Source organism: Perognathus longimembris, chromosome 2, assembly GCF_023159225.1.
Source record: "Perognathus longimembris pacificus isolate PPM17 chromosome 2, ASM2315922v1, whole genome shotgun sequence".
In the NCBI taxonomy this organism is placed as follows: Eukaryota; Metazoa; Chordata; class Mammalia; order Rodentia; family Heteromyidae; genus Perognathus; species Perognathus longimembris.
In genome coordinates, this window is record NC_063162.1 from 71,902,224 (window position 1) to 71,928,626 (window position 26,403).

General features: G+C 47.3%; 1 protein-coding gene across 2 annotated transcripts in view; it reads left to right on the forward strand.

Annotated features, from left to right (window-relative positions):
* Positions 1-8,970: 8,970 nt before the first annotated feature.
* Positions 8,971-26,403, forward strand: part of Elmo1 (engulfment and cell motility 1) — a 438,867-nt gene continuing 421,434 nt past the window's right edge. Inside the window, exon 1 of one of the 2 annotated variants that reach the window (XM_048339446.1) lies at positions 8,971-9,079. The gene's annotated coding sequence lies outside the window, so the exon portion shown is untranslated. The other variant, XM_048339445.1, reaches the window with a different exon arrangement.

Below are 26,403 nucleotides of genomic sequence, written 5' to 3' on the forward strand. Positions count from 1 at the left end.
TTGAGCAAAAAGAAGCCAGGGACAGTGCTCAGGCCCTGAGTGCAAGCCCCAGGACTGGCCAAAAATAATAATAATAATAATAAAAATAAATGTCACTGAAAGCAGGGACCACGGTATGATCAGAGATCTTTCGCCTTTGCATTCATCCATACCGCTCAGCTCTGTTAGCTTTCAGTGGCTGTGACAATTGTATCTGAGATGAGTGAGGTTTATTTTGACTCATGGGTTCAGAGGCTTTTGTCCTTGGTACTTGGCTTCTATTGTCTCAGCGATTGTAGAAAGGCTTGTGGAGTACAGGAACAATGCTGTTCACCTCATGGCAGCTGAGGACAGAAATTAAGAGAGAGGCAGACAGAGACACAGAGACAGAGAGACAGACAGAATGTAGACAGAGACAGAAAGAGGCATACACACAGAGGTCTTGGGGTCCCCCAGGGCTTGCCCCCAATTACCTAACTTCCTTCCATGAGGCCATACCTCCTAGAGGCCTCTCAATAGCAGCACAGACTGTTTACCCAGCCTTCAGAGCACAGGTCTTTGAGGGATGTAACACATCCCAACATCAGCCCCATCCCATCCCAGTGTTACAAAACTGTCACCACAATGGTGGTTTGTTTGCCTTACTCAAAAAGTAAAGTGATGTGGCTGGGAATGGGGGTTAGCAGTAGAGTGCTTGCCTAACATGCATGAAGCCCTGGGTTAGATTCCTCGATACACAGAAAAAGCCAGAAGTGGTGCTGTGGCTCAAGTGGTAGAATGCTAGCCTTGAGCAAAAGAAGCTCAGGGATAGTGCCCAGGACCTGAGGTCAAGCCCCGTTACTGGCAACACACACACACACACACACACACACACACACACACACACACACACTTACAAACAACAACAAAGCAAACAACAACAACAAAAAAACAACTATGCAATTCCCTTGTTTCCTTCCTATATGGAATGTACTAAAATAGAGCAGGGGTCAGGTCTTGTTGAAGCACAGTCCCTGCTCCTAAATGACACTAAGTATGTGCCTAGTAATATTAGATTAGTTCGTGTTCAGCAATCTGTGTGTCTATAATCTACAGTCACTTGCCAGTTCTGCTTTACTCCTATGAGAAGGAAGATTCTTTCCCCGGGTACAGTTAGTCATATGATAGTCTTTGCTGGAAGACCTCCGCACTCCCCACAAGACCAGCTGGAGAGGTGTATGACGCTATTGCAGCATGACATTCACTGGCTCTGGATCGAGAAATTCGGCTTTACTTCCATTCTGCCACTTGATAACTGTGTGAGTTGGGCAAACCACTTAACCTCTTGGACTGTTTCATTTATTAAACAGGGACAATGAAAGATCTTTTGTTGGGTTGCTGTGAAATTGAATTTCAATAAAAGAAACCCTTTCTTCATTTTTGCTTCCTCAGATTTAAAATTTTAGACAAGAATGTTAGTGTCTACAGTGGTTCATTATTGTTTATCTTGATTAAAAAGCAACATTGCCACAACACTGTGCCTGCCAGGATGCCAAATTCCTTTTCCTTTATAATTAGTCTCTTTGGAATAAACTACAGAATTATCCTTCCCAAATATTACAAAACTTTTCTATTTTCTATAAATGAATATGCAAATGAAAGAGACTCTTACCTCAATGATGAGTGTTTAAGATAATGTAACTGTGCTATTCATGTAACCTACCTCTGTCATCTAGTATATTTTGCTGAAAAAAAGGCCTCCCTTTTTAAATATGAGTGTGTGTGTGTGTGTAAAACACTTTGCTTATGGATACAAAACGCTAATTAAGAATTCTACATTCAGGGGAAAAAAACTAATGATTTTTCCTTACTCTTGACTTTCCTCACTCATGCCCTAAATTCTAGACTCATTAGAGAACAGATTCCCAGGCTTAGAAGAAGTAACTCAGGACACCAGGCCTTTGGGAAACAACCCGGGTGGCTGCAAGTGAGGCAGGTGACACTTCTCCCTCTGTCATGACAAAACCAAGGACTAAGTGATTTCTTTGAGGGTCACCAATAAACATGGACAAGGGAATGAATCCAAAAATGTGGCTGAAATTGGATGGGCAGTGAACTCAGCAAGTGGGTGCTGCCTTAGGTTGAAGAGATTCAGAAGATGAAGAGACATTTGAGTGGAAAATAGTGACTTAAGTACTTGAGATTTTTCTTTCTTTTCATCTTCTTCCAAAATCCCATTGAAGAAAGAGAGGAAAGGGAAGAAAGGAAAGAAGGAATGAGAGTCAACAGCTATAAGCTACAGAAAACGGATGGATGGTTAGAGCATAGAGTATACAACATAAGCATGGCACCAAGATGTTTAGGAGCCTTCAAGTGAGTAATTATGTCATCATGAAATAGAGTTAGCAGGGCAAGTCAGGGAACAATCTGAAAACGCTGTCATTAACCTCACAGCAATAGAAAATGTTACATTTATAAAACAAGAACAGATGTCTCAGGTCCAGTTTCCTAGGAAACTGATTCTGAGATGGAAACTGACACTTGGGAGGTTGACTTTGGAGTGTCCTTGAGAGTTATATTTGAGAAGGCAGGAAGGAGGCAGTGGTGGACAGAGGGAGGAGTTTGAGCTACAAGACAGTCATCATGAAGGCCTCAGGTGACCCCTGAACAGCCAGAGGTGAAAGGTTACTACACCACCCAGCCCCTGGGTACTCAGGGATGTGGCACCTACATGGTACACATAGCACCCCAACTTTGTTCATTCTGTCATGTTTCATGGACTGGATGTTCCTTGTGCCTGGGGGTTATTTTAAAAAAAACTCTACAGGGATAGAATAATGACAAAAAACTGAAGACACAGAAATGTTGGTACCAGAAAAGTCAGGTAACAGAAAACCTAGCAAGTACCAACATTCAAAGATGTGATCAAAGAAAACAGAATTGAGAAAGACAGGGGTAATAGATGAAGTTAATAAAATGAGAACGTATAAACAGAACCATGACATGTAATCATGAAATGAATTCAAAACAGGAATGATTAATTGTATTGTTTGAGAGGAACTAGAGCTGGGTATGGAAAGTGTTTTTACTCGTCCTTTACTATTTTATATACTTGAAAAAATACAGTATTACTGTTATTATTGAGGTGTTTGTTGTACAGAGGGGTGATCATTTCACAAGTCAGAGAGTCTGTACATTTTCTGGTTTTGGAGAATGTCACCATTCCCTTCACTTTCCTCCAGTTTCCTCCTCCTGTCCCTGCCCACAAGTTATTTCTATACTTTTTACAAGAGACATACTGAATAAAGAGTACTAGGATTTTACCCTGGCTATCCTACAATACATTAATAGCCAGTACAAACACATTTTCTCATTGGCTCCATCTGTTGGGCATTTAGCATGTGCTCAGCTCTGTCTGAAGAAGCATTCTTATCCTAACATCCTTCATCTTAGATCTCAGAGGAAAAGAAAGAGACCCAAAATGTCCAAGGCCACATGGCTAGAAGTATAGCTGGGATTTCCAATCTGTCCCCTCCAATACATAGGCCTTAGAATATTCTGCATAATTTCTCTGATAAGGCTGGATGGTCAGTCTAATTGTCGGCATTCATTGTAAGGTTGGGAGGATGCTTATGTTTAGTTTTTGTTTTTAAAATTATGTTATTATAATTTTTAGACTATTATTGCTTTTAAGTAGTTACACAAGAGGATTTCAATTCAATACATGAGTTTATCTTGATCAATGTTACCCCTCCCACCAAACTACTCATGTAATTCTCTTGGCCACTGGCTCTTGAACTGGTGGATTACACAATGAGTATAGGGTTGGGTAAAAACACAGTCTGTTCAAAACTAAAGTGAAAGAACTGGAGAAAAAAGGTGGAGTTAGTGTACGGAATAATTTTCTATCTGGAGGCAGATGATGGGAGGTGTTGGAGATGAATTCAGGATAATGGTGCTGCAGAGAGGAGCAGAAGTCTAACAAAAATGTGCAGGTCACTGACTTGGAGGGCAGATATTTTGGGTGTAACTATGTTGGCCTCCAGGCTCCAAGAAAGCAGACCTAGTTCAGTGTTCCTTTGAGCCAATGCAAAAAGAGAAAGACTTGCTCATCTGTGCCTCTCTCCAACCCAGATGGCTACCTCCTGGTCCTTCCTCTAGTTGTCCCAGCCCTTCCTTTAGTTGAAGCAGGGCTTAGCTTGACGTTAGTTCCAGCCTCACTTTACTGCAATAACTTTCTGTGCATTGTGGATTTAGGTTGTTTAAGCCACCCAGTCTATGGGCTGTTGCTAGGGCAAACCCCGCTGAATAAGGCACTGTTCTTCCCACATACATTTTTGTCTCTGCTTTAATCTATTCTCTGCCCAGTAGGAGAGTCAGCCTTTGAAACAAAACTGACCAGGAGATTCCCGTACTTGGAACATTTCAGTGGAAACACAGAACAAAACAAAACAAAACAAACAAAACTTCAGTGCCTTTCTATTAATGTGCTCAGATTCTGTGAAATGACTCTGCAGGGCTTCCAAATTTTGGGTTTTGTGTACCTCTGTTATTTATCTAGTGTTGGTATTCTCATACTTCAGCCACATTGACTTTTTTTTTTGTCAGTTGTGGGACTTGAACTCAGGACCTGGGTGCTGCCCTGAGCTATTTTACTCAAGGTTAGGTGGTTAATTGAAGATGAGTCTCACAGACATTCCTGCCCAGGGTGGCCTTGAACCCTGATTCTTTTTACTCTTTTTTTTTTTTTTTTTTTTTTTGTCAATCATGGGGCTTGAACTCTGGGCCTGGGCACTGTCCCTGAGCTCTTCAGCTCAGGCTAGTGCTCTACTATTTGAGTCACAGCTCCACTTTGTGAGCGGAGATTCTCAGATCTCAGCCTCCTGAATAGCTTAGATTATAAGCATGAGCCACCAGTGCCCTGCTGCATGAGTTTCAAAGTGCCTAGGCATTGTGATTTCTATAGACTTCCTATAAAGGCATGGATGCTTTTGCTGAGAACCCTCCCTATCATCAACCTACTTCTTTTCTCACTTGAGACTCACATTGCCTCATTCATCCTTCAGGTCTCATCTCAGGTGGTGGAGCTGATGGAAGGCAGGCTGTGTACTGCAATTTCTTATCCTTCCCGATATTACATTCCTTAATTATTGTTGTAGCCATTTAAATCTATTGTCTTAGAATGGAAGTGCTAGAAGGGTGCATGCCACGTTTCCCTTGTTAGCCCTGGGGCCTCCTTACACCCTGCTAGCAGTCATATTCAAGGCATTTTCTGCATGTTGCAGTAGTAATTGACTAGTGAAGGAATGCTTGCAGGAGAACTTTCTGCCTCCCTGCTTGTTCAAGGACTGACCCGGTGGCTCAGGATTGCAGGCGTCTGACTGCTGCCCAGACTTCATCATCTCTGGTGCAATAGCTTCCTGGAACTAATCTCAATCTCTCTCTCTCTCTTTCTCTCTCTCTCTCTCTCTCTCTCTCTCTCTTTCTCTCTCTCTCTCCCCCCTCTCCATCTGTCTCTCTCCCCTCCCCCCAAGTAATAGACAACCAGGACAGAGAGGAGAAATCTGATTTCCAACACAGAAAAAAGGAATAGATTCATGATGGATCCTGATTATGACTTGGGACAGAATTCTGAAGCTATTTAGTAAATGTATTATTATTAAATACATGAGTCCTGTTTGGAGCCTAATAAGTGTTTTTGCTTAATGGATTGTGAATGAGTGTTTGTGAGTGCTTGATCAATACAGGTCATCATCACCAATTAAAAATATAATAGGCCATTTGCGCACCTTAGGAGTTACATAGTGACATTCTGTTAAGGTCCCATTACTCTTATTTTAAATCTCTGAACCACTAGGAAGGGTAAAGACCTGGGAGACACATGATAAGTGTGTTTAAATCTAAATACCTTTCCACCCATCTACAATGAACAAAGCACAAGGCTTTTGGTGTGTGTGCTAATCCTTGGGCTTGAACTCAGGGCCTGGGAACTGTCCTTGAGCTTTTTTGCTAAGGTGAGTACTCTACCACTTGAGCCATAGCTCCACTTTGAGCTTTTCTGGTGCTTAATTGGAGACATGGACCTCATTGGAGACATGAGTCTCATGGCCTCAAACTGTAATCTTCAGATCTTTCTCTAGTCATCTGTCCATACTCTGCTCTCTTTTGTCCTCCTCTCAGGAAACTGTTATGGGTGGGCTCTACAAAGGAGTTCCTGGGTGAACTTCCCTATATACTCAGGTGTCAATCAAAGTGGGCCATCTGTTCAGAGTCCAGGCCCTGCCTGTGTTGTTTGATTAAAGGTGCAGATCCTCAGCTCCACTTGGGAGTCTGTTCTCCTACCCATGGAGCTGATGCATGACCCCATGGCCAAAAGTCCCAAGCTCCCACCAGGGCTGAGCCTGGATTGTTCCACTGGCAGCGGGCAGAGGCTGCCACAGTAAGTCCACCTTGCTTGTGGATTTATCACGCAGGGGTTTGACCAAGTGCAATTAAAAAAATGGAAAAGAATTTTCAAACACTAACATTTAAACTCCCAGTGCACATTCTAAAGCTCAGTGGAAGCAGGCACTCCAAGGAAGTGCTGCCTTGTGGTCAGTTTTATCTAAATCCTTGTATCGGCTGCTATGTTTCCCTGGCCTTCATTTTATGAAAATTTGCTTCTAAAAATCAAGTGGGGCCCTGAAAGCAAAGTTAAAAATGAATGTGTTTCACTGAACTGATCAAGTGGAAATTTTACATTTGTTAAAAGTTGGCATGTCTTTATAGAAAAACGAATCATGCATCCACAGTACAGTACAAGACTGAACTCGAGGCACCCTGCACATGTGTGGCATTTCCTCAATGGCAGGTTCATTGGAACCACAAATCTGAAGACAGTAAGGTGGGAAGAGCGAGAAGATATTGCTCTTTTTTTGGGACTCTGTTCATGTGACTTGTCTATTAGCATCTATTATCAGAGTGGTGTAGACACTAGCAATAGCTCAGCTCACATTTACTGAGTGTTTTCATGTGTGGCCTTGTTGTAGAAGTCTACAGTTAAGTCTTTAGTCTTCCTGCACTCTTTCCAGTTGAGGGTACTTCCAGGAGCTTGCTGATTTGCATAGAATAACAACCTATGGAAATGCAAGGATTTATATTCAGCAGCTAGCTTGTGAGACAAGCCCTTTCCCATGACAATATGACATTGTCGACACCTACAGTGATATTCTTGGTCACCAGTGATTTCTTCAAGACACTTGACAGCATGTCTAAATATCTTCATCAGGAAATGAGGTCTGGAGAATGCACTGAGATCATTATTAATACCTTAATGAACCAGAGGATTGGAGAAGGTTGTTTCTCACCCTTGGCAGCAGGAACCCCAGAATCCTCTGGCAAGATATCACATGATAGGTTTTTGTGTTTTTTTTTAACCTAGTCTGTGGTTACAAGGAGGCACTGAATGGCTGGATTTCGCCCAAGAGACCACAGAGAAGGTGGATGAAAGAAGGATGCAACTTAAGCTGTTTTGTTTGCATGGGGCAGAGTGGACCACAGGTGATAATGTACAGGGAGGTAACTACAATAGTCCTACCACCTGATTCAGAGGTGGCTACACTGAAGGTGAGGTCTCTGCAAACCTTAGCTAGACAGTTGTTGATCAGATTAGTATTTCTCACTTCATTCATCTCATTGTACCACTAGCAAACTCACCACTGAGTGGTTGCTTTTTAAAATGTTCTCTCATGGTTAGGTGATCCGTTGACAGTTATTGTTATAGTATTACTATTCCTTTCCTAGAGTCATCCTGCTTTAAGTGGTGCTTAGCTTACAACTACCTTGGTCTCAGGCATTCTTGCTTGTAAGCCTGTTTCCCTATGTTCATGGCCTAGATTAGAGCTGTTCTTTAGAATTCTTATGTGAGCCACTAAGGAGAGCCTTATGGGTCACTGACATTTCCTAGTAGTGCATTAGAATGTGTAGAAAGAAACTGAGGGGATTAATTTAAATTCTATATATTTATATCTTAAGCTGATATATTAACTCAGTTGACCTTTTAGTTCCAAATTGTAAACATTTTCAGTTATTGAAATGATAAAATCAACATAAAAATAATTTAGCTAGCATTCCATTTTTTATTCTAAATCGTGGGCTTGTTTTATACACCTACAAGACATTTCAGGTCTGCTCATTTCAAATATTCAATAGTGGCTAGCAAATAGAGTTAAAATTTAAATTGTGTGTATGTGAGGAGAGAGAGAGAGAGAGAGAGAGAGAGAGAGAGAGAGAGAGAGAGAGAGAGAGAGGTGTTGCTTTCCACCCTAGATTCTGAGACCTACAAGGCCCTTACTTATTTACCACTTCACTGTTAGGAGAGGATGCCTAGCAAGCACCTCTGTCTGCCTTTTCTTGAGGAGCAGAGATTTCTGAATTTGTAGAGAACAGGTGTTCCTCCTGAATGTTCCAGCAACTGTCATTCCTCTCCTGCCAGCTAGGCTGGGAGTCACCGCTTTGAAAATAGGTTGTATGAATTAAATAATTTATCCTAAATACCAATTTCAGGGGCGGTGGGGAGAATACACTGCTTTATACGAAACGATGCAAAATTCACCTTGCGAGTTCCAGTGACTGCAAACACAGGCGACCAATAGCATGGAGTTACCTCTGCCCCTCAGCTCAAGGGGAAAAGCTCGGAGTTCACCCATCCAAGTAGTTTCCCCTTAGAAGATCCCGCGTGCCTGGCCAGCGGGGAGCCTGAGCCAAGATGCCCAGCGCCCCGGGGGTGGCGCTGCGGGTGGCGGAGGTAGGTGGTGGGGCCCTTGCCGTCTCCCGCACCCTCGGTGCGTGACCGCGGGTCTGGGGCGCGCGGGCTGTGGATTTCCCTCTTTGTAAAGTGGGGGACGCGGGAAGTCTCCCCCTCCCCAGGCGCGGTGGGCGGGCGGCGGGCGGGGCGCGGGCGCCGGGCGCGCGTCCGGGCGCAGGTGCCGGGGGCGGCGGCGGCCCCGGGGCAGCGTCGCCGGGCGGCGGGCGGGAGTTCGCGGCCGAGCCCGCGATGCCTTTCGCAGATGCACACGGAGCCAGCGGCCAGCAGGCGGGAGGAAGAGGAAGTGAGAGCAGCGGCGGCCGCCCGACCCGGAGAGTAAGTGCGTGCGCCGGGCGAGCGGAGCAGAGCAGCGGGGACCGGCGGGGTGCAGCGCCCCGCCGCCCGCACGGCCGGGCCGCAGAGCCTCGGGGCCCCGATTCGGTGCGCGCGGAGTCGCCAGGGCTCCGGACGCCGGGAATCCCCGCTGCTGCCGCCGCCGCTGTCCGGAGACCCCGGGGCAGGTTCGTAAAGTTTCCTGGTCCGCGCCGCGCGGGGTCGCTGACCTGGGGCCGGGCGGGGATGGAGAGGGCTCCCCGGGCCGGCGGGGAAGGGGGGTCGGGGCGGGGGTCGGTGTGGAGGGGCTCCGGGGTGCGCGGGGAGGGGATCCCCGGCGCCGGCGGGGAGGGGGCCGGCGAGGAGGAGACCCCGGGGGGCTGCGCGGAGAGCGGGCCGGGGGCTCTGGGGCTGGCGGAGAGGGGAGCGGAGCCGGGTGGGAGCTGGGGGACCGGCGGGGAGGGAGCCGAGCCAGCAGCTACCCTCCCGCCTCTTCCCTCCGCCTCCCTCGGCCGGAGGGCAATGACTGGGGCGCGCCTGCCGAGCTCCGGACTTGGGGAAGTCTGGGAGCCGAGGGCGGGAGTCGGGTGCGGCGTCCCGGGACGCGGAGCACGGCCGGGGACCCCAGGGAGACGTGTGGACCGGGACCGGCTCGCGGGACGCGGAGGCTGCGCCACGGTGCGGGGGCGTCGGGACTACCGAGTCCGGAGCCGGGCAGCTGCTCCGGGACGCTGCTGGTGGAGGACAAGGGCCGGGCTCGGGGTTCTGTAGAGCCGAGAAGCGCCCCGCCAGCGCGCTCCGGGCCGGCCTCAGTGGATGGAGCCGTGGGGGCGCGGGGGGCGCTGTGGACAGCTGCGGTCCCGAGCCCTGCAAACTCTCGCCTCCTGGGGCCGCGCTGCGGGCTCCGCTGGGGTCCAGGCCGGCGGGCGGCGGGGTCCCGCGGTGGCCCGGGGCGGGGGCGGGGCGTGGAGCCGCGGGGCGCGCCCCGCCGGAGGAGGCAGCGCCGCTTGGGGGCCGAGAGCCCGGGCGGAGAGCGCAGTCCCGGTACCCCCGGGGGGCTCGAGAGGGAGGAAGTAACTCCGCCTGTCCGGGACTGAGCTGAGCCGCGGCGGGCGCGAGCGGGGATACCAGTGCGCGAGTGCGGGGAGTGTGGGTGCGCGCCCCCGAGATGGAGCGCGCGGAGCGCGCGCCCGCGGGCCCTCTGTCGTCAGGGTCTCCCCTCTCACTGACCCTGTCCCGCCCGGGGCCCTTTGAAGTTGGCCAGCAGGGTCAGGGGCCTATGGCTTCAGGACCAACCCTGGCTTAAAGCCAGGGCCGTTCTCCCGCAGGGCAGGGTCCCGCAGGGCTAGCCCAGGGCCCTGGACAGCTCCCCAGGACACAGCCTAGACCAGGCCAACCGGCCCCTACCAGGGACTCGTGGATCTGACAGGGTTAGAATGTTCCAGAACCCCAGAGAGGGGGTTTTGGCCCCAGAGGCAAAGGTGCCTGCCTGTGTCCTAAGGACAGGGCCAGTGGAAAAATGGGAGCGTGCTAGAAAACAAGAGTCATTGAGAGTCTGCGTTTAAATAGCGGATCTCTGAGAGAAATTTAGGGCCTGGTCCAGTCCTCTGCACTTGGAGATTGCACAGGCTGCCCGAAGCTGCGGAAGTCTCTTCGGCTCCAGGTTTGCAGGTCCACCTTCCATCCCTGCTTCCAAGGTTGTTTCAAGGATTTTTGTCCCCTCTTTTGCAGAAGTGGGGAGACTGCTAAGTTAGTAGGTCAGATCTTCAGTAGACATACAGCAGACTTAATTTTAATTCTCAGCTCTTTACAATAATATCTCTCCCGTCTACTGAAGGCTGGGTTTGCAAAGTTCATGTGGCCTGCCACCTTGCCTTTGCATGTGTACTCAGTTCCTTGTGTGTGGTGTTGTTAAATTAGATTAACTGGTAAACTGTGAAAGAATGAGGGTGGGGACTTCATCTGGGGCAGGGGCTCAAATTGTGGGGAAAGGTAGGAACCAGACTCTTTGGAGGTGTTAGCCAGGGGCAGGCCCAGGCAGCAGCCTCTGGAAACTCAGGACCTGCAGTAGGCCTCAGGATGGGTGGTCCCAATGCTGGATGGTATGTGCCCCACAACAGGCCTAGCTCTTGTCCTGTGCAACCATGCTGAACACATCCCATTTTTCTTGTTCACTGAGTTCTCAGCTCAGGGCCTTTGCACATTCTTTTTTTTTATGCATGAGTTGCTTTCTCCCTCAAAGCCAGATGGCTCATTCACTTATTTCCTTTACTTTGGTCTGCTCAGTTTTCAGTTTACAGGGCCTTCTCTGAATACTACATCTAAAGCAGAGACCAGAACTCAGGTGTTTGTGGCTTATGCCTGTAATCCTAACTACTCAGGAGGCCCAAATCTGAGGATATCGGCTCAAAGCTAGCCTGAGGAAGAAAGACCTTGAGGTTCTTACCCCCAATTAACCACCAAAAAATCCTGAAGTGGAAGTGTGGCTCAAGTGGTAGAACACCAACCAGCCTTAAGCAAAAAAACAACTGAGGATCCGTGCCCAGGCCCTGCCCTTGTAGTATCAAATAAATAATCAAATGACTAAATAATAAATAAGCCACCTTGCATAGCCCTCTGCTATTCTCACTTTCTTAGCATTTTTCCCCCTTGGCCTGATACATTCACTTGTTTGTTTGTTTATTGTCTTTCTCCCATTAGAATGGAAGTTTCTAGAGGAAAATACCTTGGCATGTTTACACATCAAATGCTTAGGCCATAGTAGGTGCTCCTTAAATGTCTGTTGACTGACTGAGAGATGCCTGTGTGGGTAGGGGCTCACCAGGGAAAGAGACCAAGAGAAGGCTGTAGTGTCAAGAGCAGGTGAGAAGCCATACCTTTGTTTATCTATGACCACTCCTCTTTCAGATTCTCTCCTGCCTTCCCCTCTCCTCCCTTAGGATCTCAGACAAGAAAGGGGCCAAGAGGTGATTTCCTGGGAGAGTAAACTATTCTTGGCCTATTATTGCATCCTTTATTTTGGGGACAAGACTTCAAAGCCAAACATGCCATTATTGTTAAGAGCGCCATACATTCACCCACTGTGTCCTATGGCCTCCCAGCATGGAAGTGAAGCAGGGAGGAGGCTACGAGGAAGGCTGGAGAGGGAAGGGAGCCCGGAGGCCAGGCTGGGTGCAGACAACTGGGGTGAGGGGGTGGGGGGGTAGGGAGGAGGGTGCAGAGAACTCCCAGGGAGAAGACAGGAGAGATGCCGGAGGGAGAAGGAAAATGAAAAGGAGAAAGCAGATAAATAAGTTACAAGTGCTGCAAAGTCATAATCTTTATGAAATTACAGGATTGAAGATAAGGCTGAGCTTGAGTGTTTTTGCTTAATTGACCCCCTTTGTGTCTTGGGTGTGAGTGGGTGGGGTGGGAGGGGCAGGAAGGGAGGGCTTTAGAAGCCCCTGCCCAGAGGATGTGGCTGGGGGCAGGGCCAGGAGCTGCCTGGCGCAGACACCATCTATTTGTCTAACACTGAAGTTGAGAGGGGGGCATTCCTTCTAGGGGAACTTTCCCCCTGCTTCAGGTGAGAGAATTTGTCCATTAAGCTTTGTTACAGCTCACAACCACATTTTAGTGCCCCCAGCCATCCAAGCAGTTAGTTTGGCTTTGTAGATATCCTGTTGAATTTGGGAAAGGTTGGGAATTGTTAAGCCTGGCTTCCTTGCAAAGCAGGAGGTGCTTGCCACAGCTGGGCACATTCAGTTTGGCTTCTGTCTAGTCTGTCAGGCTAGGGATTGCACGCTTAAGGAGTATGTAACAAGATGATACTAATTTTGATGGTTCAGGTCAGCCATTTAAAACATGCAGTAGGCCCAGTGTGGGGGCTCATGCCTGTAATTCCAACTGTTCAGGAGGCTGAGGTCTGAGGACCAAGGTTTGAGGCCAGCCCTAGGCAGGAAAGTCTAGGAGACCCTTATCTCTAATTAACCATCAAAAAGCCAGAAGTAGAGGTGTGGCTCAAATTGTAGAGCACCAACCTTGAGCAGAAAAAGTAAGGGACAGGGCCTGGGCCCTGAGTTTAAGTCTCAGTAACAGCACAATAAACAAACAAATAAATGATAAAATGTTCAGTGGAGGTGAGCAGAGGAGAAATTGTGTTTCACAAAACACATATTGAGTTATATTGTTATTATAATGGTGATGTACAGAGAGGCTACATAAATCAAGTAATGAATGCATTCCTTTGTACAGAATGTCACCACTTCCTTCGTTCTCCCTACTCTTCCCTTTAGTCCCCACCCACAAGTTGTATAGTTCATTTTCAACAGTGTCTAGTGAATACCACTGCTGCGTTTGTTCTTCCTTTGTCCCTCCATTTCTGTGCCCTACCTTACCCTCCCTCCCAAAGACAGATGAATGAATAAGACAAGAGGAAAAGAAAATAGAAACAGAAAGAAAAAATAACCTATTTCCTGGAGTTTTATATATGATCAGATGCACATAACTGTTGAATCTTTGTGATCCTCTTTCAAGAATGTCCTCCTGGTCTTATTCTTTGTGCACACTGGATCTTAATGACCAATGTATGGCTTGATATGTGTTGTGTGTGAGTGTGTGTTTTAAATACCATGCTGGGATTTAAACTCAGAACCCCGTGGTCTTGCTTGGGATTTGTCCGCTACTGCTGGCTCCAGACCTGGATTTTCAGATCTTGACCTTTTTAGCAGCTAGGATTATAGGTGTGAACAGCGGTGTCTGTCTTTTCTTTTTCTTTTTCTAATCTGGGGCTTGAACTCAGGGCCAGGGCATTGTCCCTGAGCTTCTTTTGCTCAAGGCTAGCACTCTACCACATGAGCCACAGCACCACTCCTGGCCTTTTCTGTTTATGTGGCACTGAGGAATCGAACCCAGGGCTTCATGCATGGTAGGAAAGCACTCTACCACTAAGCCACATTCCAAGCTCCTCTTTTTTAACTCACTTTCTCTTGCTTTTAATAATCATGGAAGTTCTGGGGACCTACACTTTTTTTTTTTTTTTTACTGAAGTAAAAGGACATAGCTGTTTCTGTGGACCACCGACACTTGGTTTAATCTGTAAAAGTCTCTACTTTTGAATGTTGAAGCAGGAGCAGTATCAATCATTGGCTTAACTTTAAAAAATGCCTCTTTTAAGGGAATTTTTTTCCCCCTACTGTACTGGAGTTTGAACTCAGAGGCATGCTAGCACTTGACCAACTCAGACCCACAGTTCTTTATTTTCTGTAGTTATTTTTTGAGATAGGGCCTCATTTTTCATTCCTGCTGGCTGGAATGGACTGCCAGCAGTTCCTGGGCTGGCAGGTGCACTCTGCTGCTTCCGGCTGAATTTCCTGTTGAGGTGGGGTTTCAACATCTTTTTGGCCTGGGCTGACATGGAACCTAGATCCTGGGGTTCCTGTCTGCTTATGGAACAGGGAGGGCCGCGTGCTGGGCCCAAACACCATCTCCTGGAAGGGTCAGAGACCCAGTGACATGCCTTATTTCCAGTGTGGTGATGTGGAATTGCTTCATTACTGCACTTAGAATTAAATCTGTGTGCTAGTCTAGAACTTTGGAGATCTTTGGATCTGCCGTGCCTTCCTTTTCCTATTTTATGCTGAGCAGTTACCATATGTGTGATTTTAATTAAGAGATTTGTGAGACCCTGGCAAATCTCTTTTGCTAGCAGCCACAGTGCTGTGGCGTATGATTCAGTTAGGCATTTCAGCCAGTCGGGACTTGAGACTTTATCTAAAGAAGAAAGCCAAGGGCTCCTAACGTCAGCATGGTCCAAAAACATAAGGATACGAAAGCCAGCCCTCCATCCGAAGTTGCAAAGGGTGGCCCCTGTGACATTACCCCGCCCCCTGCCTTCCGGCCAGAATTGTGTTTGTAGGCGAAGCAAAGCCAACATGTGTGCGGTGTGCATAGAAGTTGCTCTGCTCCATCAGTTCTGAGCATGATTTAGGCTGTGAGTGTTCACCATCACGACCTACCTATCATAACTGCTACCAAAGCCTGCCAGGCTTCAGTCCTCACGATCTACGATTAAATTAACCACCTGTGTCTTTGCAGTATGTCTTCTGACGTCTCACGAAGTAAATGCACGGATAATTTGAGCAGAGTTTTGTCACTGTCCTCAAGCGGGGTGGGGGTGGGATGAGAGTGGAGTAGGAGATAGAAGTACATGTGGGCGCAGGAACGCTAGCTCACCAAACAGAATTAACCGCAGGCACAACCTGGTGTAGTGGTGAGTGGAGAAATTAGTCACATGTATAAATAGAAGGAGATGCCGCTCAAGGTTCCTGAGCCCCCTTTCCTTCCCTCACTCCCCCTAACACTGGCTTCCAGAAATGGAGTGAGATTATTATTGGAACCGCAATTTTAAGAATTGAGGCTACAGTTTGGGCTATTTTAGTTCCAAGAGTTAATAACCTAGGAACAAAACTTTTCCTCAGTAGAAAATGCTGGACTTGGAACTTGATCTACTCCAAGGAGAACTGTATTTGTGCAGGAAGAGCAGTACTTGGACGGATGATGGGTGGGTAAACACTAGCACATGGGTTGAAGACCCAGGGTGGATGTGATTTCACCCCCACCCCCAGCTCCCCACCTCCCGCAGGAACCCATCCTCTCCATGCAATGTGGAAGCCACAGCAAAGTCTGCACACAATCTCCTTATCCCCATGGCTTGGAGGAGTGAAATGTTCAGTGGCATATTTGGAGAGCAGATCTGAGCCTAAAGCCAATTCTGCCAATTCTTTTGCTTCTGCTACCTTCCTTCTTCCCCTCCCCCCCCCCCATGTCTGGCGCACTGGTTGATTGCTTCTCTTGTTTTCCTGGACTTGCTAGCCTTGGATGCTAGGGTGTGCCTCTCACACTTCTACTGTAGTAGCTTCTGGGAAGAATTTTTATTCCTGCATGCCGATAGAAATGCTCATGGTTTAGCCGGGCACTGTTGGTTGTTAGCACCTGTAATCTCAGCTACTCAGGAAGCAGAAGCAGGAGGATCAAGAGGATGAACTTGGCCTGGTTTCTGCTGAGAGTGTTGCTCAAGTTGCACGCCACCTTAGCTTCAGTCCCCAGAACCATAAAACATAAGAAACAGCACCAACAAAAGAAATGAAAGCTCTTGGTTGTGAAGGATGCTCCCGGGGTTGCCATGGAAACCAGGGCTACCTGCTGCCACTGAGGCAGAGCTCTGCAGAGCTGACTCCTCTTTGGATGTGCCACTCAGTAGATGGCCTTGGCCTTCCCCTGGGGACAGTGTGTCCATCAACCAAGCCCAGGATAGAGAAGCAGCCCAACAATTTAATTAATAAAAAGGAGAACTGTTTGCCAAAAATAATGAATGTATTCTTTTCCTGCCTGTGCTGGGGCTTGCACTGACAGCATAGTTCTCTCTTAGCTTTTTTACTCAAGGCTGGTGCTCTACCAGTTGAGTCATACCTACACTTCCGGCTTTTTGGTGGTTAATTGGAGAAAAGAGTCTTATGGACTTTCCTGTCCAGGCTGGCTTTGAACAGGGATCCTCATGTCTCAGCCTCCTGCGTGGCTGAGTCATGGTGACTCACCATTTTCTACCATGATAAAGACTCACTCTGACTCCAGAGTCATGGTGAAATCAGGAGCATAGTCTCTATGGGGAGGGAAATTCAGTGGGTCTATGCTTATTCCTGCCTCTGTGTTTCCAACCATAGGTGAATGCAGAGTCTGTTTAGCAGGGTGGCTCAGGTTTCTGGTAGTTTTCTTTCTCTACTTGCAGCACTGCCCTTGAAATTGGCCATTTATTTCACAAAGTCTGGGTCTCAATGCTATTGACATTTCAAGCTTTATAACAAAAAGGTCTTCCCTCTGCCTCTCCCCAGGGGTGGGTAGCCTGCCTATTGTGTTGGGATAATAAAAAATGTGTCCACTTTACTTTCCAGATTGTTTTCTGGGGGAGCAGCACCCCCACCCCCTCCATGCGCCTAGCTGGGAAACCTCTGCTTTGTTCTCCTCACGAACTGAGGAACTGGGATATCAGAGCATCTAGACTTTCAGCAGCAGGCGTAAACTCTATTTTCTGTTTACTGATATTCTTTGGAGCCTAGAAAGAGTATTCCCAGTGGGCTGCTCCACCCTTTGTATTCACTTAATTTTCCTTGGGTTCTTTGCCTTTTTGTGTTTGCTTATTTTCCTGGGGCTCTCCCCATTTCTTCCCCAGCTTCCTTCACTCCTAAAAGGCCATTGTCGTCCTAGCACTTTCTGAGTGCTCTGAAGTTGGACCTTCCTGTTTATTTCTCACATCCTACATGATGGTGGAAGGGAGAGGCCTTGACTGGCAAGTGTGTGTCTTAGTTTCCTAACAAGGTTTGGATTCTGAGTGCTGGTGACTGAGTTGACAGCAGCCTTCAGAGGATAAGAATAAGATGGATGAAGGAAGGTGGGTAATTGGCCCAGCACAGTCACAAGATAAAGACATCTATATGGGGAGAGGGAGGCGGTGAGTTAAGGGCCAAGCGCCTCTTCCTCTGTCTCTCAAATCCCCCTTGGCTAGCTGGGTAGTAATGGATATTGGTACTTGCTTAGTGTCCCCCAAATATTGCAGCAGAAGGCCAAAGATACTGTCTACTTCACTTACTTAATTAGCTTATTTATTTTGGGTTGTCACTGGGGCTTGAACTCCAGGACTTGTGCTTTCTCTTTCAAGGCTGGTGCTCTACTACTTGAGGCATACCTTTACTTCTTTGCTCTTTGCTGGTTCATTGGAGGTAAGAGGCTCATGGACTTTTCTGTCCAGGCTGGCTTTGAACTGTGGTTCTCAAACCTCAGCTTCCTAAGTATCTAGGATTATAAGCATAAGTTACCAGCGCCCAGCCTCTGTTTATGTGAACTCTACTCAGTTTGCCAGTGAGATTTGTGTCCTAACCCAGCCACATTCTTTTGTTATATAATGACATGCAGACCTTTTGTTTATCTCCTCTCTTAGGCTGTTGCTCTGGTGGTAACCTGCATCCCTGGGCTATAAATTAGCTGCACCTCCCCAAGCAGCCTTCTTAAAAGTCACAGTCCTGTACCAACCCTCCACCCTTCCTTCCATCCTCTGAACCTTTTCATTTTCAGTTTGAAATTGCCAGAGTTTAGGGCTATGGGGTTCGGTGGCTCTGAAGTCCTGTGTGAGCTATGTTTTTCCAGGCTGCTACACACAATTACCCTTGATTTTGAAGTGTAATGCATTTCCAAATAATTTTTGTGTGTGTGTTTTTGGGCTCTTTAACCTAAATGTATAACCACAGGCGGCTTTGCCCCGGGCCTTCAGGAATCCTGTGGCTTGGGAGGTAGAGCCAGTTGAAGGGTTTTGGGCAGATTGCACATTTTTTGGCCAAGCGAGAAGTGAATTCCAATAAGACTCAGTAAGGCTGGTTTCTCCATGACTCCTGCCCACCCCGCTCCATGCTGTCTCATGATGGCCCAGACTTTTCCAGTGGACTGTGTCCTAGTTCGCTCTATGGCCACTCTGTGGACATAACTACTTACTTAGTAAACAGTTTCGACTTGGGGGATTGAAACTCTTCCATATGCTAGGTAATAAGTAGGTGCTGAGTATGTCAGATGCACACATGTACACACATTCAGGCAGTTACACTTACCATGGAAGGTCGTCAGCAGTAGAGAAACAATTCTATCAGCCACTGAACCCTGTTTTCTCCTGTGCAGGTCATTTTTACAGCAAGTTGGCTCCAATCTCATCAAAGCAAGTCTTTGGCCAAGGACTGAGTGTGTTACCACATCTCTCCTTCACTTATGGTCAGAGATGGACTTGTTAGAAGTGCTTTGTCAGTTCCATTCCTCACCAGAACATGTTCTAGAAACCTTCCCTCCATTCTGATGGGAGAAACATGAGAATGCTTTATTTCTTAATTGTGTTATATTTTAATAGGGAATCTTGGGGTTGGAGGTGATGATGTGCAAGCCCAAACAAGAAAAACAATTGAGAAGCATCTACTATCTTTTGGCAGAAAGAATCGAGAAGCATATGCTGTATTTTGGTAGAAAGAATTGAGAAGCATATACCGTATTGGCTTGGAGCTCATTGGGTTTTTCTTGTTTTGTTTTCTTTGGTTGGTTATGGGGCTTGAACTCTGGGCCTGGACACTGTCCCTGAGCTCTTTATCTCAAGGCTAGTGCTCTGCCACTTGAGCCACAGTGCCACTTCTGATTTCTGATGGTTAAATTGGAGATAAAAGTCTCACGGACTTTCCTGCTCAGGCTGGCTTTGCACTGCCATCCTCAGATATCAGCTTCTGAGTAACTAGGATTACAGGCGTGAGCCATGGGTGCCTGGGGAGCTCACCATTAGTAGGTTGGTGCTCTACCACTTGGGTAATTTCTCCAGGCTTGCTTTGAATTGGGATCCTGCAGAGCTCAGTCTCCCAAGTAGTAAGAATTAAAAGTGTGAGCTACCTCTGGGTCTAGCTGAGGGAGTTACATACTTAAAATCCTTGTAAACATTTTTAATTGTACTATTGCTCTTTTTAATACTCCACCCATCAAGCCATCACCCATCATCTATTCATCACCCATCCATCATCTATCCATACATCCATCATCCATCATCTGTTCACCATTCATCCAGCCAGTCAGTCATGTGACAGTTGCTGTGATTACTTGTATATTCTGGGGTCAGAGGACTCTTTGTGTGGCGCGTGGGATTGAGTGCTGAATTGGAGGGAGACCTGTTAAGAGACAGCAATAATTAAATATACTAAATGTATTCACAGTGTTTGTTTATAGATCATGGAGGAAGGAGTTCACAACTGATCTGAATATTAAGGAAGCTGACATGCCCATGGAATTTTGCAAGCAGTGTAGGGAGGTCTGGGAGGGCCTGTACCACCTCTGCTGGAAGCTGGGCATCTGAATTGAGTGGGAAACAAAGCTAATGGATCTGAGGCAAGGGACAGAGCCAATTGGATTTCCTTGACAACTCTTAACTCCCAAAGTGACCAAGAGGATGGTAGATTAGATAATACAGCCAGCAGGAAGAGGCCAGGACTGGTGTGAGCTGTGAATTTCTGTCTTCTTGTCCTACCAGGTAAACACCATGGTCTCTGCCAGATCGATAAATAAATAAATCCAGCAGTGTGCTTGCTGTGTAAATGCTATTTGAAGAGAGCTGGACCCTCCCCCACTTTCCATCTGACACCCATGTGTTGATGCCGGATGGGTCCGGAGGGGAGGACATTTACTCCTTATGTTCGCAGCTAAGCATTGATTACAAAAACACTAAAGGATTTGCAGATTGATTGGATTTGGGGAAGAGGGAAAGAAGGAGTCTTTGAAGTCAAAGCTAAATAAGGGTTCAAGTCTCTTTCTGAGTACACCAGCTGGGTGACTGGGTAAGTCAATTATCTCCCTCCACCTCAGGTTTTACTCTCTCTGACAGAGGGAGTCTGAGCTCTGTACTTTGTGGTGCTGAGATGAATAAATGTAATCAAATAGGGTGCCAAAAATGTATCAGATTTGCCAGTTCTGCTGATGTTATTGTTAATCATTGTGTAATTTCTACTCAGGTTTTAAATTCAGATATCCTGCTGGAATCACTTGAAGCTCCACACTGATTATTACATCATTCCTCCCAAAATCTCAACTCATTTTTATTTTTATTTTTTGCTACATAATTTCTTCAAGAACACAGAAGTGTCCTGCTGACATATAGGCCAGAATAAATTACGATCAATTGTAAATGAAAAGAACTGGTGTAATGAATCCTGTTACTGGTTGATTTCTACTCACCTAAAAGCCTTGGTAAACTGAGGCCTACCTCTACTTTTGTTTGAACCAACCTGGGATTCTGCTGTTTTATTTTATTATGTTTTCACTTTGGAGGGAGAGAATGGATGTTGCTAAGATTCTCTCACTTGTTTCTGTTCCAGCTTTCTGGGCTGTTTATGAAGGATTTAATTCATTCAAACTGGATTTTCTGTGATTGTGTGGTGTGTCAAGGAATCTAGGTGTTATAATCACGTGTGTATGTATGTGTATGTGCTCATGCACACGCATATGTGTGCATGTACTTGCCAGTACTGGGGCTTAAACTCAAGACCTCATGCTCTTGCTTAGTTTTTCACTCAAGGCTGGTGCTCTGCCATTTGAGCCACACCTCCACTTTGATCTTTTTGCTAGTTAATGGAGATAAGAGGCTTGCAGACTTTTCCGCCTATCCTAGCTTGGAACTCAGATCTGAGGATCTCAGCCTTCGGAGTAGCTAGAGTTACAGGAGTAAGCTACCCGTGCCTGGTGTACAATTGCACTTTGAATCACTTGGAACTTTCCAGTAGGTAGATTATTGAAATTGGCTGTGGGCAGTGATAAGTGTTAATCTTCCTTCCTTAATTTTAGCTAGTTCATCAGATTGTCAGCCAGATTAGAAATCACTCTCAGCATAAAAAAGAGAAATAAAAAGAGAATGACTCTGGCTCTAAGTATAGACCTTGTCTAGCTCAGTTATCCCAGAATAATGCATTATACTAACTTACACTTTGCAAAAGGTCCTATGCTAGAGGCTGACTTCTTTCTCTTTCTGGCCATTATTTCTGATTATTGGCAGTTTATTGGGCTACTTTTTCACCTTCCACTCTTCTCTTACAGGTTTGTCAGCTCCTGGCACAGCAATTCATATACTTATGTACTAATCCCATAGTAATGGCCTTTATGGTGGAGTGTTTGGGGGAAAAGCTTCATTGTAGATTAAGATTACACAGAGAGAAAGAAATACAGAAATGGGGTGTTCTCTGAGTGTGTATTTGGAGAGTAGAACTGTTGGATTTCCGTTTCCCTCCCACACTTGTCCTGAAAAGACAGTTATCTGAGCCCTGTATGCAAATCTCCATGGAACCAACATTTACACACCTTCTCCAGTATACACACTTCTAGTCCTTCCTTCTGCCTTTTTGTTTTCTTCTTTCAGTTGTGGGGCTTGAACTCAGGGCCTGGGCACTGTTCCTGAGTTTTTACTCAATGCTAGCACTCTACCATTTCAAGCTACAGTACCACTTTTGGCTTTTTTTCCGTGATTAATTGGAGATAAGAACCTCACAGACTTTCCTGTCTGGGCTGGCTTTGAACCACGCTCCTCAGATCTCAGCCTCCTGAGTAGCTAGAATTATAGGCTTGAGCCACCTCTACCGGGCCCTCATTCTGCGTTTTGATAAAACTTCATTTCAGGACTGGGGACCTTGGGGAAAAGGCACTGATGAGAGGAAGGTCTAAAGGGGGTGGGGAGGGAGACTGTGTGCTCAGATGTCTGGGAAGAGGGCAAATGGGTTTCCTGGGGAGAGGAGCATTTTTGTGGGTGACTGGCTTCTGAGGAACATGGGGGGCAGGCCTTGGCCTTTCAGCACTGTTGAGGGCTCCGTGAGGGAATTTGATCCCTAAGTTAGCTTGGGCAGGAGGGGCTGATCAGGCCCTGGGCCAAGGTCTCATTCAAAGGACCATGGGAAGCCTTGGAAGTCTAGTGCTACTTCCTGGGCGCAGTGACAGGATCACATCTCTGCTTTGACCAGGTCTTCCATCATTTCAAATTGGTTACCATGTGACTGAGAGTTACTATTCTACTTGCCCTAACAATTTTCAGTTTAGCCATTCTTGTCTCCTTCCTATTTTAAATAGCCATTTAAAAGAGTGATTTAGCAGGGGGCGGCCACCACCCAGGAATGAAGAAGGAAGGGCCTTGTTCCTGGGTCTCGAACTTCAGAACACCTCAGCATCACTGAGACCCAGATTTTGATCAGTCTCTGGGTGGCCCCCAGCTTCACTTTGAGAAGCATCACCCAGAAAGGGGCCCAAGTAGATTGTTGGTGGGCTGGACTGGGTGCAACCTTGCTGCTGCCTGGTTTGAAGCCGGACCTGTGCGTCCAATTCTGGGAAGGATTTTCTTCCATTGCACTTGAAATCGATTCTAAATCCTTTTGCGTGTCTTCTAATTTATTTTCTAATCCTTTTCTTCTGCTGCTTTCCCAACTCCTTGGCTCACTCTGGCTGCATCTCAGATATTTTCCTTCTTAGTTTGCCACCTTTGAGTGAGAACCTGTTCTCTGTGAGTCTGGGGTGAGATGATTGTCAGGCTTATGGGCAGGGATGAGGAAGAGGGGTCTGATAGAAGAGTGGGTGGGAGAGGCCCTGCTCTGTTCTACTGTCCCTGAGCAGGAGGCTGAGCTCAGCTCCTAGTTGCTGCAGAAGGGAATTTCTTGCAGAGATTTGAGGGTCCAGGACACTGGGAGTACTTTTCTGGGGGAGGGGCAGCTCTCTTTAACATCCCTGTTCCCTGTGACTGTCTCCAGATTTGACGTAGTAGTGTGGTAAGGCTCAGATTCAGGCTGTTCCCTGGCAAGTAGGTATGGGGATCCCAGAATTTCTACTCAGGTGAAACCAGAGTGAAATGAATATTAATGGCAAAAATACAGCAAGGGCAGAAAAGTCATGCAGCTGGACGCTGCAACTCATGCCTATAATCTTAGTGACTTGGGAGGCCGAGAGTGGGAGGATTGTGGTTGAGATCCCTTCTCAACCAAGAGCTAGGTGCAGTGGTATGTGGCTGTCATCGTAGTCAATGAGAATTGTAGTATGGGGGATTGAAGCCCAGGTACACAGCCAAGAAGACCCTATTCTAAAATAACCCACACACAAAAGGTTTGGAAACATGACTCAATAGTAGAGCACCTGCTTAGCAAGCACAAGGCTCTGAGTTCAACCCCTCGTACTTAAAAACAAAAGTACATGAAGGCAGTAAGCAGTTTCATGGGCTAGCGAAGAAAACAAGTCTCCTATCTAAGTGAAGGGCATGGGCCCACAGCTCCTCTTAGTGTGTGGTATGCTACTCAGTGGTCTCCTCCTGGGAACTTCCCAGGATTTCTCAGTGCTCTCTTCCTTGAACCCTCAAAGTGCTTTTGCATGTTGCCTTGCCCTGTGGCTCACAGCTGGTGTCCTCCAGTGGCCTAGGGGACAGGCAGATGTGTCCTGTGTCCTGCAGAGCCAGCGAAGGTTGTGGAAGGAAACACCGATGCCCAGGTAGGAGGCACTGTGGCTGTTGTACAGAGCCTTTCCAGGAGAGCCTGGCAGGGGCCCAGGCATACTCCTCTGCTCTCAGGCCTGCCTGCCTGCCTGCCTGCCTGCCATGTGACTGTGCTTCTTCCCCATTTTTGCTGTAGACAGGCCCTGCCCCAGGTCATTGTGGCAGGAGAGAGCGTCAGGCTGTGGGCCAGAGTTCCTGTCACATGTCCGAGGTCCTGGTATGCAATGTCCTCATCTCCCATAGGCCTCTGTCACTGTCTTGGTGACATAGCTGTACCCCAGTGTCATGGACATCAGGAGACTAGAGGAGGAGAGCAGAGGTCTTCTTGACAGCTCCCCACCCCCACCCTCACAGCCAGGCAGTGTACGCATGCACATCCAAAGACCAGAGCTCCAGAGGACAGAGGCATTTCTGGGGCAAGCCCTACATTCGTCCCCTGTGTCCCCACCCTCATGCAGTCCACTTTGAAGGGGGGGGATGACTCCCACACATGTGGTTATCCATGCAGAGAGAGCACTGTAGCCTCGGTCATTTGTGTCTCTAGGCTCTAATTGCATAGTATTTTCCTCGTAGTTATCAAGGGCTTCAGCGAGCTGTGGAAACTTGAGCTGTGGAAACTTGATCGTATCTTGGCTCTTCCAGGCCACTATGGTTTATCCTGATGCTTGAGTGGCTGAGCTGCACCCACCTCTTTGAAGCCAAGTAGCACATGCAGCCAACCCCACAGCTGAGTCTTCTGAGTTCACTCTGGAAGCGGAGCCAGTCTGGGCCCTTGAACCTCTCACCTCTGCCAGGGCCTCTCCCTCTTTCAGGGTCGGTGCTGCTGCTACTGCTGAGTGTGGATCTGTGCTAATTGTGCATCCTGGAGGTCAGGGGCCACCCTGGGGACCACCTCTGTTCTAATTATGCGTCCTGAAACTGGAGACTACCCGTGGGACCCGCTGCAAAACACACCCGAACTCAAGCCCCATCTATCTCCTGGCTCCCACAAGCCCTTCTTTCTCTGTGGCCACAGTATTGCTTTGAGTCTTCTGGAACTTTCCCGTGGTCCCTAGAAAGCCTAACTGGATGTCTTTTGGCCTCCTCCTCTTATAAAATAACCAATATTCCTACCTTGATAACCTTATCTAATGCAAGCACCCCCCTCCTCCAACAACCCCACTTCTAAATGTGGTAGTCAGTTTAAATACCTTTGTTCAGGTAGGGAGCTACTCTGGGAAAAGGCTGTGTGTGTGTGTGTGTGTGTGTGTGTGTGTGTGTGTGTGTGTGTCCGTGTGTGTCCTTTAGGGAAGGATTGGCAGATTACTTTTTGGTGTGTCTTGGGGCTTGAACTCGGGGCCTGGGTGCTATTCCTGAGCTTGTTTGCTCAAGGCTAGCACTCTACCACTTTGAGCCACAGTACCACTTCGGGTTTTCTGGTGGTAAATTGAAGATAACAGTCTTATGGACTTTCCTACCTGGACTGGCTTTGATCCATGATCCTCAGATCTCAGCAGCTAGGATTACAGGTGTTAGGCATTGGTGCCCAACTTGAGTACATTTTTGGCAGTATAGTAGGGTCCCTTTTGCAAAGGGCACAACCTCTCCATTTTGCAAGTTTGGATGGGCTCAAGTCTGTTGAGAGGCCATAGGCTGTTCTTCTGAATCAGGTTAAATTCTTATTCACTTGACCAGGAACTTTTCCATTTATATAGATCTACTGTGAATTTTGAGGCTTCAGCATGAGTCTGCTTTAGTGCTACTGTGACAAAATATTTGATGCTGGATAACTTTAAAAAGAAAAGAGGTTTATTGGGGCTCACAGCTCTGGAGTGCAGAGTTGAGGCCTTGTATCTGACAAGGTCCCTTTTTGTTGGTCTCTGAAATACCTCCTGCCAAAAGGCCTGCTGGTGCTCAGGGAGAAGCCTCCCCTAGCTGGGTGGTCTATGCCCCTACACGGAGGAAAACAAAGAGAACCTCAGGTGCTTGTTGACTGCCTATCTCTCCTGCTGGCTGGTTCTGTGTCACATGATGAATCACCCAAGGCTACATTCCATATAAGGAAAAGAGGTTTGTTTATCTCACAGTTCTTGAGGTTCAAGGCCATGCCCCTGTTGTCATTTGGTAGAGACCCTATGTGGATGGCACTGAAGTACAGAAATATGGGGGGGGGGGGGGAGAGGTTGAGATCGAGAGATCACATGCTGGGACTGGAAGTCAGAGTGCTGGTGGGTCCTGTATTAATCCCTTCCTGGGTCACTGACCCCTATGAGTTTATGGCCTCCTACTAGGC